General features: G+C 43.7%; 1 protein-coding gene across 3 annotated transcripts in view; it reads right to left on the bottom strand.

The window, feature by feature from the left end:
• The window catches only part of SLC16A12 (solute carrier family 16 member 12), a 37,159-nt gene extending 19,248 nt beyond the window's left edge, over positions 1-17,911 (bottom strand). The window contains exons 1-2 of one of the 3 annotated variants that reach the window (XM_033066721.1): positions 17,864-17,911; positions 15,360-15,450 (exon numbers count right to left, since the gene is read on the bottom strand). The gene's annotated coding sequence lies outside the window, so the exon portion shown is untranslated. Of the gene's footprint in view, positions 1-15,359; positions 15,555-17,863 lie in introns of those variants that run through there. The other 2 variants (XM_033066722.1, XM_033066723.1) reach the window with 2 other exon arrangements.
• Positions 17,912-19,640: the final 1,729 nt, after the last annotated feature.

The following is a 19,640-nucleotide window of genomic DNA, read 5'->3' as shown; positions in this document are numbered from 1 at the left end:
AATGCACAGATCCCAGACCATAGTGGGGGTCCCACTCCACTACCTTCTTATTCTTCATCCTATGCTGACTACAAAAAATCAAAATGGCTCTGTGTGTTTAGATGTCTTTGCAATTTCTTTCAGAACTGCATGGAAGGATTCTGTGCAGTTTATCACAACAGAGCTGGCCCAAATATGGCCCAAATATGTACCAGCATAAATAAACACAGAATCCAACACTTACTTTTATCTCTTCCACAATGCAAAGATGTACATGTCAGAAGAATCGTGAAGAGACTTACCTAAAATGTTCTTTCTGCACCAGTGTGAGATACTTCCAAATAAACTGTATGTGCCACTTGCTGCCTTTACCGTGAAGATGAGGTGGGAGAGGCCTGAGAAACTTGTGACAGCTTCTGTGCCCAGAATGCCAGGACACACTTCCAGAACAGGTTCACTCACACCAATGAATTTAAACTGTACTTTTCTGCTGAACAACAACACACACAGCTTTCAAAGTCACTTTAAGAACATTCGTGCAGATGAATTTTATGAAGAACAAGTATAAAGCAGTTTAAGCATAGCTGGAGAAGATTCGTTCATGTGTGAAAGGTAACAGAATTGCATATATTTGCTATATTTAACCTATATATCTAGCTCTAGGGCAGTTGAATATCTTCTTGTATTTACCCTAGTCACACAGCTCTAGATCAGATCTTCTTTCTTGTTCTTCAGATTGCACCAAATATTATTTCTAGGCACTTGCTACATTCATGTTGACCTCTTGTTTTAATACTCTCTTGCTTTCTATTCCCTTTGACTGCTGCATCTTTAATGAAATGAAAAATAAACAAACTAAAGAACTATGAATAAAAGAAAAAAATTAAAAGGTATGAGTATTGAAGAAGTGAGAGAAGGAAAAAGCTAGCTAACAAAAATATGTATGTTCTGTGGACAGTGGAGCACAAGATTAAATATTTTACAGGTTTTGAAAGAGTTCATTACTTTTGCGTGTCTTGAAGGGTGAAGGATGATGACATCTGACCACTGACCAGAGTCCTTTGCTAGCTTCCTTAACTTATACAATAGAGCACATTTAAGTGGGACATGGTGTTTGATATGAGCACAGAAGATGCAGACAGCTGGAAACCCTCTATTGACTGGTCTAGTTAGGAGAAAAGGAGGTACTCTTTTTTCAGTTTGTTTCCTGTTAGGAAAAAAACAAGACACTTTTTCAGCCTCTTTTGCTTCCCCACATTCCCACACTAGCAATTGCATAGCATAGTAGGCACTACAGTCAGCATTCTGGCAGGTAGCTAAATCCTAAATTGTTCTGAAATACATGGAAAATAAAGACTTCAGTACTGCACAGCTCTTGGGATGCAAACATTATTTCTAATCTAATCTATTTTCTCCAGTCAACAGCTGTCCCATTCTGCACCCTGAGTTAACTATTTAACTCAAAAAGAACAGCTTGTTTTGATTTCAGCAGTCTATTTATCAAGAATTACAGTAATTTCACGAATACAAGCCGCACCAATTTGACCAAAATTTTGGTGGAAACCCGGAAGTGCGGCTAATATTCCGGGGCGGCTAATCTATTAACAAAATTCTAAAAGCTGCCAACACGGAAGTGAGAGCCCGCGGCAGCCCCAAGCCAAGCTGGAGCCCGGCCGGCCCCGGCAGAGGTGGGAAAGCCTGGCAGAGGCGGGGCCAGCAGTGTCGGGGGCGGGCGGCAGAGCCTGAGCCAGCATGGCGGGGGAGCCCGGGAGAACTGGGGCTAGCAGTGCAGGGGAGCATGGCAGAAGCAGGAAGGCCGGCGGGTGGGGCTGCCTGGCAGCGGGGGAAGCCCAGCAGAATCGGGGCCAGCAGCGTGGGGGAGCCCGGCGGTGCGGGGGCCTGCAGTGCCGGCCAGGGCGAGGAAACGCGGCGGCGGTGCAGACGGGAGGGGGCGGCCGGCGAGCCTGGTGGCGGCGGCGGCAGCCCTGCCGGCGGCGCGAGCGAAAGCGGCGCTCGCGAAAGCGCCGCCCGGCGAGCGAAAGCGCCGCCGCGAGCCGCGAGCGCGCCGCCGCGAGCCGCGAAAGCGCCGCCGCGAGCCGCTCGCCGCGAGCCGCGAAAGCGCCGCCGCTCGCCGCTCGCCGCGAAAGCGCCGCCGCGAGCCGCGAGCCGCGAGCCGCGAGCCGCGAAAGCGCCGCCGCGAGCCGCGAGCCGCGAGCCGCGAGCCGCGAAAGCGCCGCCGCGAGCCGCGAGCCGCGAGCCGCGAGAGCGCCGCCGCGAGCCGCGAGCCGCGAGCCGCGAAAGCGCCGCCGCGAGCCGCGAAAGCGCCGCGGGGCGGGCGCGGCGCTCGCGAGGCGCGGCGCGGGGCGAGCGAAAGCGGCAGCGGGGCGGACGGCGAGCCCGGCGGCGGCAGCCTTGCCAGCCGGGCGAGCGAACGCGGCAGCGGGGCGGTGCTGACGGGAGAGGGGTGCCAGCGAGCCCGGCGGCGGCGGCAGCACCACCCGGCCAGCCCCGCCGAGCCGTGGCGCTGAGCTGGGCCACCCGGCCCCGTCGGCAACCATGAGCGGGCCGAGCCTTCCTGGCCCCGCCCCGAGCCAGTAAAGCCCGCTATGCCGCGATCCTCTTACTAATTGGCCAATTTGTGAAAGCTGCGCACGGATTCTCGCGACGAACGAAAGTGCGGCTAATATTCGGGGTGCGGCTTATCTATTGACAAAGACAGCAACATTGTCGAGGCACCGGGGGTGCGGCTTATAATCCGTGCGGCTTGTATTCATGAAACTACTGTATATGATTATGGCTTTGACTTGCTTGAAAACAACCCAAGAGGTTCTTTGCAACCCTACATTCCTATATAAAAATACTCCATTGAGCATCTAACGGCAGTCACTCTATATTGTCAGCTTTTTTTCCCTTTAAATATGTGCCTGTCTAGTCTCTAGGTAATAACAAAGTTCACATTTTTCTAAAATGAATGGCTGATGAATCCATGGAAATATTCCTTGTGTGAGCAAGTAATCGTGCAGATTATGCACATCTTTACAAGCAAGGTACACATTCAGCCTCTCAGACCTCCATAAAATCAATTAAAATCAGTATTACTCCAGTACTGCTACAAATGGCTAACAAAAGAATTGCTTACCTGAAAGTTCATTTAGGGAATTGTACCAGAATCAAAGTAAACAAACAAGTATCTAAAAAATCCCAACCTGAATTTCAATTGTTTCCATAACACTAAGACAAAAAGCACATTAAGACAGATTGTAGTAAGTGCCTCATATTTTTCCAATTTTTTATCCAAAATGGTCCTGAATAAATCTGGATGCTTTATTTTGAAAATGTGTAACCACTTCTATACACTTAAGGAGGGATTTCCCTGTGATACCAATAAAAGCAACATTAATAATCTATTTGTATTGCAGTAGTATTTTGGGGCTTCAGAGAGCATTGTCACAGGGCTGGGCATCATACAGACATCTGATAAAGCTTGCCCTCCATCCAAAATGTATGCAGATAGAGAAGATGAAATGTGTAACAGCCCAGTTTATTAACTCCTATCACTAGGGTTGAGCAGTAAATGTTCTTTGTTTGCTCCAGCTAATGCACACAAGGGAGGTGGTTGCTGGAGACAGATTGAACAGCCTGGGAAGCAAAGGGATCCTAAGCAGCTGGTAGAGAATGGAGGTGCCACAGAGGGGTATAGGTGAGTGGGGTGACACAAAAGAAGAGTAAGAGTTTAGAAGACTCTCTTTTTACCCAAAAGTAAAAATACTCAGAGCTGAAACATGAATGGCAAAAGGAAGAGCAGCGCAATGTTCATTAGTTGCTCCCATACCAAGCAGTCACTGGGAAAGAAAGGATCATGCTTGTCTCCCACAGCAATCACTTTGCCACACTGGCTCTTTAACTTGTCAAAGTTGCCAGAAATTGCTAAATCAAATGGTGCAGCTGTAGCCACAGCAGGAGTTGTTACTGTCGGGAGCAAAAAATGCAATGTGAACATCCCTGATCTCCTAAAACCATTGTGTGGGGCTTACAGAAAACCAACAGCCTCACAGAAGAGGTCTACAGAAAAAGGTTAAGCAAATGATAATGGACCCCTCTTGACTCTTTTATGTAGCTTCTGCCTAGGTTAGTCCTTAAATAAGGACTAAGTTTAACTACAGAGGGTAAAAAATGCAGAAGAATATGTTGTAGGAAAACACCTTTGCAGAGAAAGCTTGACTTTAACTTAACTTCACCTGAAAATGTGTATTTTTGATTGACACTTAAGGGCTTTTAAACAGGCATGGTTCTCACCATTTCATTTCTCACTGTGATGAAAAGAACAGAGAGCCAGACAATTTTCCTCAAGTACATGGCTGTTACTGAAATCTGAGCTGAGACTGCCAGTGAGCACATCTTTAGCAAGGCTGTGGTCACACATATTCTGTCTTATGATGTCAATATACAGATATGTCCAAAATCTCTGATATTTGCTATTTTTCTAATATCTCTCAAATTTCCAACATACCTACATTTTCCTAATGTAGAAACAGGTGGTGGGTAGACAGTGGTTTCTGGAAAAGTTTTTTTATTTACTTATAATTACTTTGCATTTTTCTGTTAATTTTGAATTTTATCATTAATGATATAAACATTTCTTCAAACACTTTTCATTTACTGTTAAGCTTAAATATGTGATAGTACAATAATTTTTCTGAGTCATTCCTATCTGTTCAAGGACCTGTGCACTTCTCTGGATCAGGTATTTATTAGTGTCCTCTTATATCCTTAAAGAAGTGTTAACATCTGACCATAATTGTTTGGAAATTCTGAAAAAGCTTTTTAATCAAAGTGGTTTTAAAGTGACACTTCTCCCACATCTGGTATATAATTTTTTCCATCTTCAGGACAACCTTGCCCTGAGAAAGAATGCCACTGCAAAGCTGCAATGGAGAACAGCACTTTTTTTCCAGACCATTAGTTAGTCTGTGGAAATCATTACTCTCCCCTTTCTTCACCCCAAATTCTACTTTGGTGATAAGGATCCAAAAATTATCCTCTCTTAGGTTAGCTGGAGATGACCTAGTGAATCATGTAACAAGCAAGTGCTGCTCTGATCCCTCCAGACAAAATCAGGGTGTTCTCAGGCACACCAGGGGTGCTCAGGCACCAAGAGTGCAGCTGTGCCTGGGTAGAACTAAGGGGCTGACAACGTGGAGACACATCTCCCTGAATGTACCTGGGAGTGCCAAAGGCCACCCAAAAGCTGTGGCTGCTGCCAGCTTCTGTGTCTCGCCTCTGCCAGCTTTTGTGTCTCTAAGAAATGAGTGCTGATGAACACCAGCTCCAGCAAACGTCCTCAGTGGGGAGTCCCAGCCTGGGGAAGCACTGACAACTCTTCTGCAGTGTCCTGGGAGAGGTGACACCCAGTCCAAACTCCTGCTCAGCAGAGGAGATCCAGGAATGCAGGAGGCAAGACCAGGGGACATTTGTAAGCCCTCACTTAGAGGTCTCAGTGATACGCTTAGAGAACTGGTACCTGTACTTGGAGCTCTTTCACAGTTATCACCTTTTCAGCCTTTCTGTTTATGGAAAAACCTTATTCAAGCCATGCAAAACTAATTTGGTTTATAATGTCCTTGATGTGCCTGGCTGGGTTTTAGTAAGATGCACTTAAGCAAAAACACATTTTCCCCATGTTTTTGAAGGGTTCAGAGCCCAAGTGGCATTTTTGGGTTTTTAACAATTCACAAAGAAAAATACTTTTCACAGTTAATTTTCAAGATGTGTATCTTCCACAAGTGCAATCTAAAAACAAATTCTGTACCTACAGAACAAGCTATCCAGAAGGTTGTCTATTCATCTGATGGTTTAGGGCTGCTTTTAGCTTCAATTCATCATCGTCCTCAACGTGCAATATTTGCCAAAGCTAATCAGGCATGGAAAGGCAAGGCAGGTTATTTCCTTTTGTTCACACAAGCTTATGTTCTGAAACAAAGCTATTAGGATACTTGATGCCATGCATGCTCTTCTAAAGGATAAGATGCACCATATGATTGCAAACTGTCACTGTGACTATTATTTGTCTTGGGAGGTTTTCAGCTGAAGTCCTAAACTCTGTAAAAAAGTCAGATAGTTCTACTATCACGTCACAGCCACAAAATATTTTTCCTGTAATTATGTTATTATATAATCATTGTATATTGTAATTGCGCATTAAGATAATACCTGGCAGGAATAGCAGAAAAATCTTTAAAGACTGGACAGACAACTGTTCAAGACAGAAAACCAGGATGTCTGTCACTTCCTGAAACAGACTTCTGAAAGTAAATGCTGATGAATGTGGTTTTACAGAGTTAGGTATTTCTGAGAAGCCATTGCACTAATCACATTTCCCTTATTGAAAAAGCAAAATATAATATATTGTAATAGATCCATATGTACATTACAAAAAACACATCTCTGCACAAGTAGGCTCACACGTGTCACCACACAAACCCTTCAGAAAGTAACAAAAGGGAAACTACTAAGGAAACATGAAATATTAAAAGGAAAGACAAGGAAACAGATGGAAGTTGAGAGGATGAATTTTCAGCATGCTATACAAAATACATCTCTGACCAGGAAGAATCCCACGTGCTGGAAGTTAACAAACAACCAAAGTGTCTTGGGCAGATCAGCACATTCTTCATGCTCAGTCTTCCACTCAGCCTCACAGAGCCATCCATGTTTCAACTTGATCCTTGCTTAATACCTTATTTTAGTTTCTAGGAAAACTTTAAAACTTTGAAAGAAGTGCCCCAGGTTCTCTTTGCCAAGTGAATACTGGTGCAGCTGCTCAATTACATCATTTTCAGAAATGATCTGTAGGAACTTTCCATGATCTTAAGGGTGTACACCTGCTAGGCAGCAGTGCAGCCCAGAAATACAGTTATTCAATTTTATGTTAAAGAACATTTCTCTTCAGAGAATGTTTTTGGTTTGGTAAGTGAAACACAGGGAAAAAATACAACCCTGTTATACCTTAAGTATGTTTTACCATTGTTCTCCAGATTTCTATTTTAATTTCTTTAGAAGTTACTCTCCATTTTCATTTTTCTGGTGTTCCCATACATATCCTTAGCTCGTATCCTCTCAGCTCCACAGACACACAGAACTGTCAGCAAGCAGAATGTTACAGTAAGTGTTCAAACAAGTCTGTGATGGAGATGTGATTGGAAGGAATATTTGAAAAAATATCTGACCACAAGAAGCACAGGATTATCTTAACTCATAAAAAGCATGAGACCAAAAGCTTTGCTCCAAGGGACCCAAGCGTGCCTCTGACAGGAAAACAAACCTATAAGTGGTGAGGGCAGAAATTTTACAGAAGAGAAGTTTGAGATACTCTAGCAGTAAATGAGACCATATGTAGAAAAACAGGAAACCACTTTCCCCAGATTGTTTCACATTTGTCTTTTCTCTTCAACATCTACACTGCAAAGCCAGATAGCTATAAAAGAAGCAGCGAGAGCCCATCTGGAGGAGCAAGACAAGATGTTAGGGAGTCATCTTGTTAAATGTTTGACAGCAATGATAAGAGAGTCTATAAAAGGTGACATTTTAAAAGGGAAAAAAAGAAAGAGGCTGATGCTATCTAAGAAAAATAACCTAGAAATTTATGTAAGAACTGGTTATAAAAACATTGGTAAAAATTCTCTGTTTCTTCTTCCTAATAAACCCAGCCCTAATTACAGCAGCTCAATATTTACAACCCCAGAACCAACACAGCCTGCCAAATCTCCCATAAAACACCCAAAGGCTCCTATGGGCAAACTCTCAAATGGAAACACTTCAGAATTGAACTATGCAGCCTGTGCCTTTTCATCTGATCCTACAGGCCAGCTTGCTGGCCATTTATCATAGCTTCTTGAACCACTGAATTGGAAAGTTTATAAAAACATAAGCCTGGTTAGAAAATTCAAGAATAGATTGTTTGAACTAAGTATAGGCTTTCAACCTGGTACCATGCTCCAAGATGTACACCATATGAGTTATAAGAAATTTTAAAAAACACAAAGTAGTCCTGGCTTTTCACTCTCAGCTTCATTATTCACATTACTGGTCAAGGAACCACGGTGTAGAAATGCATTTGCTACCTGTTTAGACTGCACAGTCATATGAATATAATTTGGTCAAAGTCTCGCCAATGTCAGTTTGGGAACAAAAGAACAAGATTTAAAGGGATGACCCAACAGTTATCCTCTTATCCTACTATTCCAGCCAACCTTGTAATTGTCTCTTACCTAGATCTCGTTATCAATAATCCTTTTAGTGGGATCAGTTTCCCTTTAAACAGCTTATTACATGGATGAAAAAAAGAAGCAAAAATAACTCAGAAATTATCAGAAAGCAAAAATAATTTCTAAAACCAGTGTTCATATATTGATACACAGAGGATGACATTCCTTAAAATCTTTTCACTGTGAAGTTAATTTTTTTTCTGTAAAAACAAACAGATCCTAGTGTTTTTTTCAAGAACATCTTCTATTTACAATGGAAATTCACCTCCTATAGGGAATAAACCATAACTATCAGGATAGTATTATTTAAATTGCATCTTCTGAATTACCTGAAAGGGATGCTTGAAGCATCCCAAAGAAGACTTGTTACAGGGAATTGTTGGATCACCCATAAATTCATTGGAACTATAATAACACAGAGCTAATTTTGATCTCATGCTGAAACTGATAAACAAAAACTAAGGTGTCAAATTAAATTATTATCTTTTGTTAGCGACAAGATCTCTCAGTAAGTTTTTATTTCCAATTAAGTATCACTGGTGTATCTTGGTACCCTGAAAAACATTGGAAGGATGTTGGCAGCAACAACTGCCTATGAAGCTACCCAGAAAAAGCTTCAAATCCTTCATCATAATTCTTCTTTTTGAGTGAGCATTTCACATTAGGGCAGATTGCATTTAATAAATTTTAAATTGCTACAAAGTTCTAAATTCACCTGAAGCAAAAACAGAATCCCAAGAAACTTTTAATGAGTCCACAAGTGTCAGCAGATTTCCTTTTCCTCCTCCTCTGCCACCCTAAAACACACTCCACTGGTTTCACACACTGTCCTGTCTGTCACCACCTTCACATCTTCTGCTTTTTTCCCCACACAGATTTTATTTGGTGCATTAGAGCCAACCACATAGACCTCTCCTGTCAGGAGGCATCAATACACTGACAACAGCACTTACATGCTTGTTGAATTCTAGAAGCAATAGAAGTAAGGGATTTTTTATTTTCTATGTGTTGCTTTGTGTACCAACTTTTCACAGCTGTCACCCAAGCTGACACCTGTCACTGCTTCAGCCCTGCCTGCTAAAGGAGTGCCCTGCAAAGGATCTCTGCTGATATGCCCAAAGTGGCCATGCAAGACCTCTCATCTGAAATACCTTTGTTAACCCATGCTTTCTGGCAAACAAGCAAAGTTTGCAAACTAACAAGTGTCATTTTGCCATCAGTCACATGTGGGATGATTCTATGTAGCTTGCACCATAAGCCAAATGAAGAATTACATCATATGGGTTGCAACCCCTCAGAGACTACTCTCCACTCCATTAACTTCATTAAAAATAGACCAGATGTGAGGGATAATTCTATTTATTCTTTCCAACTTGCTACTCCATCAGGCTAAATTAAATGGGCCCTGATAGAAAGAACTCTGACCACAAACAAGAGATGGAACACTGGCTTCATGAAGAGCAGAGGATGGTGGATGAGGCAGGGAGTGAGTCACAGCTCATCCTAGATTTCCCATTCTCACTTGCACTGCTTTGCTCTACTGCGCTGCCTACACTACATCTGGAACCCTAAGCTAACCAGAAGGGAGCTCAAAGCTCTGTTCAAAGCTCTGGATCTGTGCTGTGCCCTACAGAGCCAAACAGGCTACAGAAATAACAGTGTTTGCTTCTACAGGAAGCTGGCGCTGGCTGGGATTCACAGGGATGTCTCTGCTAACACAGCGTTTTTGCCTTGCCAATTTGCATCACAGCCACGTGCTAGCCTGCAAAAATGAAAATTAAATTTGACCAATTTAATTGTTCTCCCACTGGATTCTGTTTTGACTGCTTAGATTTTCACGTATTTAGGGTGGAAGCCAGGTCCTTCAATACATAATGAGAGAAACTGCACATTTTTGCTAAGAGTTTCAGGGTCCTTTGTGACCAGCTGTGATGCCACATCCAACACATTGTTCATCCAATACTAATTTTTCTGCTGTCACCAAATTGTATTTTATGGCAGCTGCATTTCTCAAATTAAATATTTAGGCCACTTTCAATGCAAAATACCAGATGCACAGATAAATAGTCTGAATTGATTTCGATTAGGAAACAAACAAACAAAAAAGTTAATTCTATACTTAACACTGAAAACAGCTTTGATACAAAAAATTCCAGCTGCTATTGGAGCACAGCATTGATATTGGTTAAGTGGAGAAACTACCTGATCTTTGTATTAACTCAGTCCTTTCAAGAGGGAAAGTGCTGCTCCTCTCAGCTGGCATTTCTTGCTAAGCTGATTTCCATTCCAATGTTCTCTTTGTCCAAGGAGAACTGTTTTCAGTCCCTTTAAAAATGCACTTTGAATTTCAGTGTGATAACACTGTAGCTGCTCCAAGGACTATTCAGACTAAAGAAAGAAAGAAAAAATATTTTAAAAGTTTAGAAAGAGAGCAAGAGGGAGGCAAAAGGCAGAGGGCACTTTACAGAGAAGCTTCCCAAATGGTCTTTAGTCAAAACAAGTAGTGTTGGCTTGTTAGATGAAGCAGGTCAGATAGTGTATCTTCCAAGCTTTTATGGAAGAAAGCGTAATTTAAGGAGATGTTTGCATAAAAGCAGTGCTGCCAAGAGATAGTCAGCAGGGAGAGAGCTCTCCAGGAACGTGTGGCAGCAAGGACATGGTCGTGGTCAACATAGATAGGCAGCAGTTTGTTATCCAAACTGACAGGATTGCATCTGGAAGGCTGCAATGTTTAAAAACAAACAAACAACCAGAAATGCTTGTTTCTTTAAAAAACTGAAAAATGGCTGCCTATAAGAAGTGTAACAACAACATATTCAAATGGCAATAGCACATCAAAGCAATTCTTCAAGGGCCAGAGCCCAGATGATAAAAAGGGAAAGCTTTAATCCCATCAAGTTCAGTGCAGTAACTCACTTTAAAACCAGCTGAGGATATTTATTGAACACTGACACTAAGCACACTGGTATAGGCAAGGCTGAGTGTGATGCCTCTGACCCAGGAAATTTCATGCTTAATAGCTGAGAGACTGGATTCAGCATTTCAGTGAGAGAAAGATGAAGTTGGGACATGCCTTGAATGTGGAACCATTTGGAGGTTGACTCTCCTTATTTCAGGCCTTCCTTTCCCTATTCTCTTAATGACTTCTATGGGAAATTAAGCTAATGAGCTGGAAGGGCTGATTTCAGGGGCTTTTGGAGGAGAGGAATAAACACAAAGTCAAAAAATGACAAATTCAAATACTCTGGTACCTTTGGGAATGCACAGGAGTAACACAAACATGGAATCCATGCTCCACCCAGCAATCAGCCAAAGACAGAGCAGAGAGGAGCTGGGGCAGTGACCACAGAGAGCAGCACAGCCCTGCACTGCCCCTTCCCAACTGAGCACTCACCAGCAGGTTGCCTGAACAGGCTCCACTGCCAAAGGAGCTTGATACTGTCAAACATGACAGCTTGGTGAGATAAGGGCTGCAGCAGACAAGGGGAGGCATTTGACTATTTAGTCTACCGACTAAATTAAGGACTTTTGTGAGGTCCTCAAGAAGCTCTCAGAGCCAACCTAGTTTAAGATGTGTTTATAATGAACACTCTAAGACATGACTTATTAGGTACTGAAACAGCCCCCAAAATACTGTGGCCAGCAGGAAAACCATTTGAAACCAGGAGAGATGTTATCTAGGAAACAGCACCACAGACTCCAAGAAACCTCTAGAGAGGCAGGGGAAAGATCCCACTTCCCACATTTGCACTTCACATCTGGGAAATGTGAATCATTACATCAACATTTAGAGAAATCCAGAAATAGCAGGAAGGAAGGAAACTGAGATTAAAAAAAAAAAAAAGAAAAGAAAAAAGAAAAAAATAAAGAAGACAGCTCCCATCTTGAAAAAAGGGAGAGAAAAATGTCAGCACTGTCCTGCTGAGGACTGAGGATGAGGACCTGAATTCCCAAATCCAAAAATACTTTCAGATCCTATTCAGAAAGGGGGATGCAGGAATTTTGTGGTTGCTAGCTGAAGCATCTTCTCTGTTTTGATACTCAAAACCTGCCTCTAGGATCTTCTGCAATAGCTGGGAAACAGCTTTCATTTTTTAAATATCCAAATAAAATGTTTTCTTCTTCTATTTGTTTTCTATCAGGAGCTTTGCTTCTGACATTGCAATTGAGAACTGAAATTTTTTTTACCATATTTTCACCTGCACACTCACCTAATGCTTCAAATGGATTTGAGATAAGCTTTCAATCAATAGGTGCACTATTACCAGAAGAAATGGAGTATAAATGGTGTGTGTAGGCAAGTACACTGGCAGTCTGTGACAAAAAGTGAGGATTCCCTGAAGTTTGGTCACATGTCTTGGCAAGATACGGCAATAATTTTGATGGCATCCCAGTCACTCACAGATTGCACAAGAAACTTGGAGAACTGGATGGAAAAGGGTGGCAAATGAGTTCTCCATAATTCACCTTCCAGGAGGTTAAAAGAACAAATATGTACAGTATAAATAAATATCCACATATGGTCTAGGGTTTCCCATGATCATGATTTCTGGACAATTATGACAACCCTCTGGTAGCAACTAATGTGTTTACCATTCAAAAAGCATTCAAGGACAGTATTCCCCAGAAACTGAATAGATGCTAGTGACAATGAGAACAGTTAAAGAAAATAATGTTGAATAGGAAAAGGAGATCAGATTATTTCCCATGTCTTGTTTTTACATTAGTTTTTAAACCTATCCACTTAAATAGCATTACCCAACTTGCAAATTGATGCAGAATGTAAGCCTGATTCCTGATGCATTTAAGAGTGGGTGTACAGCCCTTACATGGACCAGACATACAGCACACATTAAAAAAATACAGTTTCTTCATTTTTCTCTTATTAGCATAATGCTCTGAGACAGCATTCACACCAAAGCCCAGAAAATCATGATACAATAAAACACCAAAAAAGGAAAAACACCAACAGTTTTCAGTGCAAACTGGTAATGCTGTCTAAAAGTAAACACTAAAGACTCTTCATTTACTGCTTTCTCATCAAACAAAACATGCAAAAATTAATAAATATGACACATAAACCAAATAAGAACAAAAAATGCTCTTCTTTTTGTTTTCAGTCAAGTAAAAGCAGCAAGAGTATCTTGGTTTGTGGATAACTTGCCCAACACTGAACTGCAGTTGAGAAAAAACTCTTCAGTAGCATTTGTGTTGTATGCAAAGCAACCAGTAGAGCTTTACTGATGAAGACTAAATTCATCCCAACCCACTAACAAAATACATTGGTCATGCCCTCAAGCCAGTTCTACAATTCCCAGCTGCTGCAGGCTCTGGGGAAGAAATCTGCCACAAATTGCTGGCTAATCTTACCAATGAATTGCTCATCTCACTGCTGAAGAGATTATCTGCTGCCTCGGGGGCCTCCACAGCTTAAAATGCTGCAGAGACAAAAGCGATGGGTTTTGATCTTCCAGTGCAAGGAAAGAGAAGAGCTTCCTGGCTATACCTGAGTCCTGTGGGCTCCTCTCTATCTACTGCCAGTGTTTGTGACCATGGCAGACAGGCGTCATCTGAGCACACCCACCTTCCAGTGCTGAGAAATGCTTCTTCCAAGAACAGGAGGATGAGGGAGCTGAACACCAAAGACTCCATGCTCAGAAGATCACAGCTTTCCCTGCATGCAGTTATATCCAATATCCTACAAGCTGCAGAGACAAGGAGCCGATGCAGGAACAGGCAGTGTCCACCTGGGTGTGTTCACCCGGAGCAGCTGAGTCACTGCCCCGCTGGGCTCTCCCACTGCACAGCACACAGCTCCCAGGGAGGAAAACAAAACTAGCAGTTCAATGAGCTCCATAGGAAGCACCTTTGTTTCCAGTGAAGGAAAACAGAGTGATTAGCTCGGTCAGCTACAGTTTTGGTTTTTAAAAATTGCACTTTTCCAAATGTGTCCATCCCACAGGCTGGGAGCCCACCTCCTGCAGGCAAGCTGTAGCTTGCAGTTCTACTGCTCACAGTCACATTAATGCCTGCCAATGAACACAGGCAACAATACAGCTCATGAAATATGTATTTTGCTGTCATAAGGCTGCTGTGAAGAAAACCCTCTTAGGAAAAAATGGATAAAATTAAGATTTTTATTTCTTTTAATCTGCTTTTTTAAATCTACGTGTGACTCTACAAAGATAATCCAAACTGCAGCTGTAGTGACCCACCACGGGACAGTAAAGGTAAGATATTTTTCTTCAATGCCATGAAGTTTCTTGTTTCAGGTTGGAAGGAAAAAGTGATTTTTCTCTTGAATAAAGACACTAATAGCATGTAATTTATCCTTCAAGTTCTAAGAACAAGAACGTGTACCATCATCTTCTAAAGATGCACTCCTGCTAAAAGGACTACGTGCTTGTGTTTTCTTACTGGTTACAATAGGATTATGACAGAGAAACAAAGTGTCTAAAGTAGGAATGAAAACAAGTCCTAAAACAATGCACAAAAGCATCAGTGCTTTGCAGACTAAAATAAATGGTAGCAGATTACGGAATATTTACAATAAACTGACTTCTTAGTCTCACCATATCAATTAAAACAGTGCTATTGGTCTAATTGCTTCTGTCATTCATAATTTAACAGCAGGTCTACACTACATCCAAAAGTATATTTAACATTTTATGTAAAGGTAAAACAGAGTAAAGTGCATGCATGTAACAATTAATCTCTCTAGGATTAGAGGCACCCTCTTAGAGGTGGTTTAATCTTCCCTTTTAGAATTTTAGGTATTCACCTATTTCAGCTAAATATAACCTGATTAATAAAACTCATACTCTTATGATGCCTAGGTCTGTTTTCCAGAAAACAGAGAATATACTCCTATAGAGAATAGCATAGGGAATGTATTCTGAAGTTGTACACATGAATATACATCATGAAAGTAAAATCATTGGGTGAAAACTCAGAGTTACAACAGAAACAGAGAATCATATCTCCATGTATAAAGCTAACTAAATGCATGTACACACAACTGCATTAAGATATCTGAGCATTCAGCTACATTTTTCAGGCAACTGCCATAACCACATGTCATCATCCCCCTCTGACCACAGTTTGATCAGCAATTACCTCTTTCAGCAGCACTCTTTCAGCCAGCAGAAACAGCCCTTACCTCCTGCTCCCTGCCACGTGTTCCTCCTTTCAGGCCACCTTCTCAGCCCTGGCACAGCAGCCACACAGTCAGACAGATCAGGAGGAAAAGTTATGAATAAAAAAGAAGGCAAGGTGCCCTTGGATGCAGTGCAGCCCCCCAGTGCAGCTCCCCATGAGCCCCACAAATGGCTGTGCTAGTCCAGCTCAGAGGGTGGCAGGGGGCTGCTTACGCAAGCACGGCTCTCTCAGGAAACACATGCCAAATCTCTCCCTCAGGAAGCAATTGTGTTTGCACCAAAACATCTGAAAAATCTGCCCCCCTGTGCCCAGTCTGTTGGACCTTGGCCTGGGAACATGGATCCGGAAGGGATCCCTGGGGGTGTCCTAGTCCCCTTCCTCACAGCTGCAGACAGGAACCAGCTCAGCAAATCCAGCCCGGGCTGCTGCAGCAAGGCAGCTCTCAGGTAAACTCTGCACAGCTTCAGGATCAAGTCAATGTGCGAGCTGGGGTGAAAAGAGAGCTCCTGAGGTTTCCCCTGTTTACATATCAGCTGAATCAGTTCTGATAAAGCTTTATAAAATCAAATTACACACTGTGCTATGTTGTTTTTCATCATTACTTTCCACCTTCAGGTGAAGGCAAAAGTTAATGATTGAATTTTAAAGGCATTAATGTGGGAACCCATTAGGGAAGCCTAGAGAAACCTTCCATTAAAATATAACTTCTGTTACACTGCTGCAAAAAGTGGAAAAGTAAACATTAAATATAATGCAACTGAAAAAAAATATAAAACAAGAATATATTATGAGCCACATAGTACTAAAAAAATACAAAAAGACAGTAACAGTTAATGATTTGAGGTGAGCAATAACATGGCCCTAAATGAGGCATAATAGAATCACTCCGAGGGAAATGCAATTCTGTTTCACTTCATTAAGTTTCATGTTATCCTCCAGTTTCCCAGTGCTAACAGAAACGTTTCCTCATTGCCACTGCAGGAGTGGACTCACAACAAAGACTCAGCTGTCCCAAGCAGCTCGTTAACTTAATGAAATCAATTCAGTCAGAATGTGATGTCACACAAACCCAAATTCATCCCAACAACTTACCTGTAGACATATTAAACAGAACCACTGATAAATTAGTGGCAAATTATCAAAAAATTCAAAATAAGGATAATACTGACTATATCTTTTAGCTTCTTTTTTTTCATTGAATTGATTCCCTGAATTTAGTCAGCCTGTGAACTCACAATTTCCTACAGGACTCTTACCACTTTGCCCGAGTCTATTACTGCACACCTGCTTGTCCTGCAAGGAACTAAATTCTCCTGGAAATACACTATGTGGATATCCCAGAAGAAAGATCAAGGCTGTTTAGGGTACGGATCGCTGTGATCAGTCACTTGCACAGCTAATTGTCCCGGTGGGCGGCCACAGCCAGCCCTGCCGCCCATCACTGAGCAGCCTGTGCCTCGGCTTTCGGAGCCCTCGGGGAGCCTCTCTCACACAAACACACACACACAAACACACACACACACACGGAGCCGTGCGCGGGCATCCCGGTGACAGCCGCGGGTCCGCACGCACGGGGACGGCGACAGGCGCGGCTCTGCCCCTCGCACCTGCCTCCGACAGGCACATTTGTCCTGCTTATGCAGCAGAAATAAAAGATACCTGAGTTTCCTCATACCGTCCAGCAACTTGAAACGCTGTTTATCCTTAAACGCTGTTCACCTTAAGCGTTACCCTATCCTTAAGCGTTTATCCTTGTCAGCTGTTTACCTGACAAGCATCTTGCCTAACCAACAGCTTTTATACATATATGTAATATATATGCACGTATATACAGTCCCTTCAATAAATACTGGCGGTTACATTCCTTTTTATTGACTTTTCGCTGTTTCCGCAGCTCTAAGGCCCCACGACACAAGGCAGGGCACGAAAGGGGCTCGGCTGCAGCCGCCCCGCTCCGCGCTGCCCGCGGCCACCGCTCGGTCCGTCCGCGCTCTCCGGGCCCGCAGCCCCGCACCCCCACCTGCCGGGGACAGCCATACCTGCGGGGCCAGCCCTACCTGCCAGGGCCAGCCCCCACCTGCCATCAGAGCCCCCACCTACCGGGTACAGCCCCCACCTGTCGATACAGCCCCCACCTGCCCGGTACAGCCCCCACCTGCCCAGTACAGCCCCCACCTGCCCGGTACAGCCCCCACCTGCCGGTACAGCCCCACCTGCGGGTACAGCCCCCACCTGTCAGTGCAGCCCCCACCTGCCGGGACAGCCCCCACCTGCCCGGGACAGCCCTACCTGCGCTCCCGGTCCCGGTCCGGCCGCCTGCGCTGCCCCGGGGGCGGTGGCTCCGGTTCGCCCGCCCCGCCAGCGCTGCCCCAGCCGCGGCCCCCAGCACACGAGGCAGGGAAGCCGCTGGGTTTCGGCTCAGCCCCCTCCCCGCCCGAGTTTGTCCGGCCCTGCTCGCCCACCTGGCGCGCTGGTTGTCCCTCCCCGCAGCGGGGCTGGGTGGGCTCGGCTGTCCCTGGCTCGGCTGCCCCTGGCTCGGCTCCGCCAAGCCGCAATGCCTCCTGCGCGGTACCTCACCAACGCGGAAAAGTGCGTGTCAGCAGTGCCGCGGGAGCTTGCATCGCATTAAGAAGGATTTTTTTTTTTTCTTCCCATCGAGGCAAAGTCAATATGGGATTTGTGGTTCATTGCTCTCAGGCTTTTTGTAAGGTATTTTAAACGGTTCTAATGTCAGGCAACATTCAGGAATGGAAATACCACCAGAATTTGTGCATAAGGATGGTTGTCTGTCACACACACCAGCCCTTCCTGCCCATTAGGAATCATGCTGCTGTTTGGTAGTTTTTAAATTTTCAAACTCAGTTCAAAACCCCAGACCAGGGGAAGGACTCACGCAGATTTGGACCCTAGACTCTTGGAACAAGTTTCAAATTCCAGCAGCCTTCTGTTTATCCAAGAAAGATAAACTAAGTGGCCTGCTGAATACTGCATGTGTTTTTGGGCAAGATCTGGAAAGCAGCAGGTCTTTGCTCAGAAAGGACATTAAACATCCTGTGACACTTTCCCTGAGAACAAAGATAAACTGGGATCTTTTCTTACCCTTCCTGTTGCCAGACAAGAGCTGCTTGGTCCTCGTCTTTCCCCGGGACCTTGCTGCCTTTCAGAGCTACTATGAAGAGCAAGTGCAAAGCTCCCAGAGTGTGCAAGCAGAGCCCTTGGGAGGGTGACAGGGAGGTGTTTGCTCTGCTGGTCTTCAGGGTAAGTTCAAGCACACATGATTTGGGTAAGCATGGCAGCTTCAGGGTAGATTGTTAATTGGAAAAGGCTTCCCTTTCTAGGTGACTCTAGAGCGGCTCTGTGCCATACAGCAGCACAAGAGAGCTAGGAGAAACTGATCTTCCCCCTCCTTCTGCACTCTGTGGCATGAAGGTGCACACCACCTATGCACATCTTCCCAAACACAAGTACCCACCCTCCTGTGGCATGTGGCCCACAGCAGTTCAAGAGAAAAGGGGCTAGGTTTCCCCCACCATGCATGTGGGTGATAAAAACTTGTCCTTGAACAAAAACAGTGCACCTCTTACTTTCTTGTTGAGTTTCCCCCTCCTCCCCACCTTTTTTTAATGGTTCTTTAAAATTTTGGAAAGATTTTTAATCTTTCATGTTGCTTCATGTTGGAAGATTTCCACTGCCAAAACACACTTCTAACATAATTGCAGCAGACTTTATTTGAACTGCTTAACACTGCAAGATAAAATTCTGAACAAGATGGTCTGGGCATTGAGCTGCTGGTCAAGAGATTGGGGATCTCAACATTGCAGTGAACTTCCTCTGCAAGTCTGGCTGGCAGCATCTCTATGACAACTCCCCATCAGCAGTGGGAATGACAGTGGCTATCCAGATTGGCTACTGACATTGTGACATCTGGCTCAACAACAGGTAATGCTTCTCTGTAGTGTGGAAAGGATATTGTCAGAGCACTACAACACATTGTGCATTCTACATGCCAGGGAAACTCAGAGAGGCAGTAATATACCGCCCACCCTCTGCTGACCTGCCCTAAGAACAACTCTAAAACACTTCTGTGCTATTTAATTTTTATAGAAATTCATTTTAAGCACTGGAGTACCAGAAGCTAGACATCACCAAATGTATGACTATATTTGGTTCTTGGACCAAAACTCTAACAGAAATACTGGGGTTTGGGTGACACGTGTTTACACATCCATGACAGGCTTC

The sequence above is a fragment of the Catharus ustulatus genome, chromosome 8 (genome assembly GCF_009819885.2).
Source record: "Catharus ustulatus isolate bCatUst1 chromosome 8, bCatUst1.pri.v2, whole genome shotgun sequence".
Classification (NCBI taxonomy): Eukaryota; Metazoa; Chordata; class Aves; order Passeriformes; family Turdidae; genus Catharus; species Catharus ustulatus.
The sequence above is the reverse complement of the archived record's forward strand: the minus strand, read 5'-3'. Positions and strand labels throughout refer to the sequence as shown.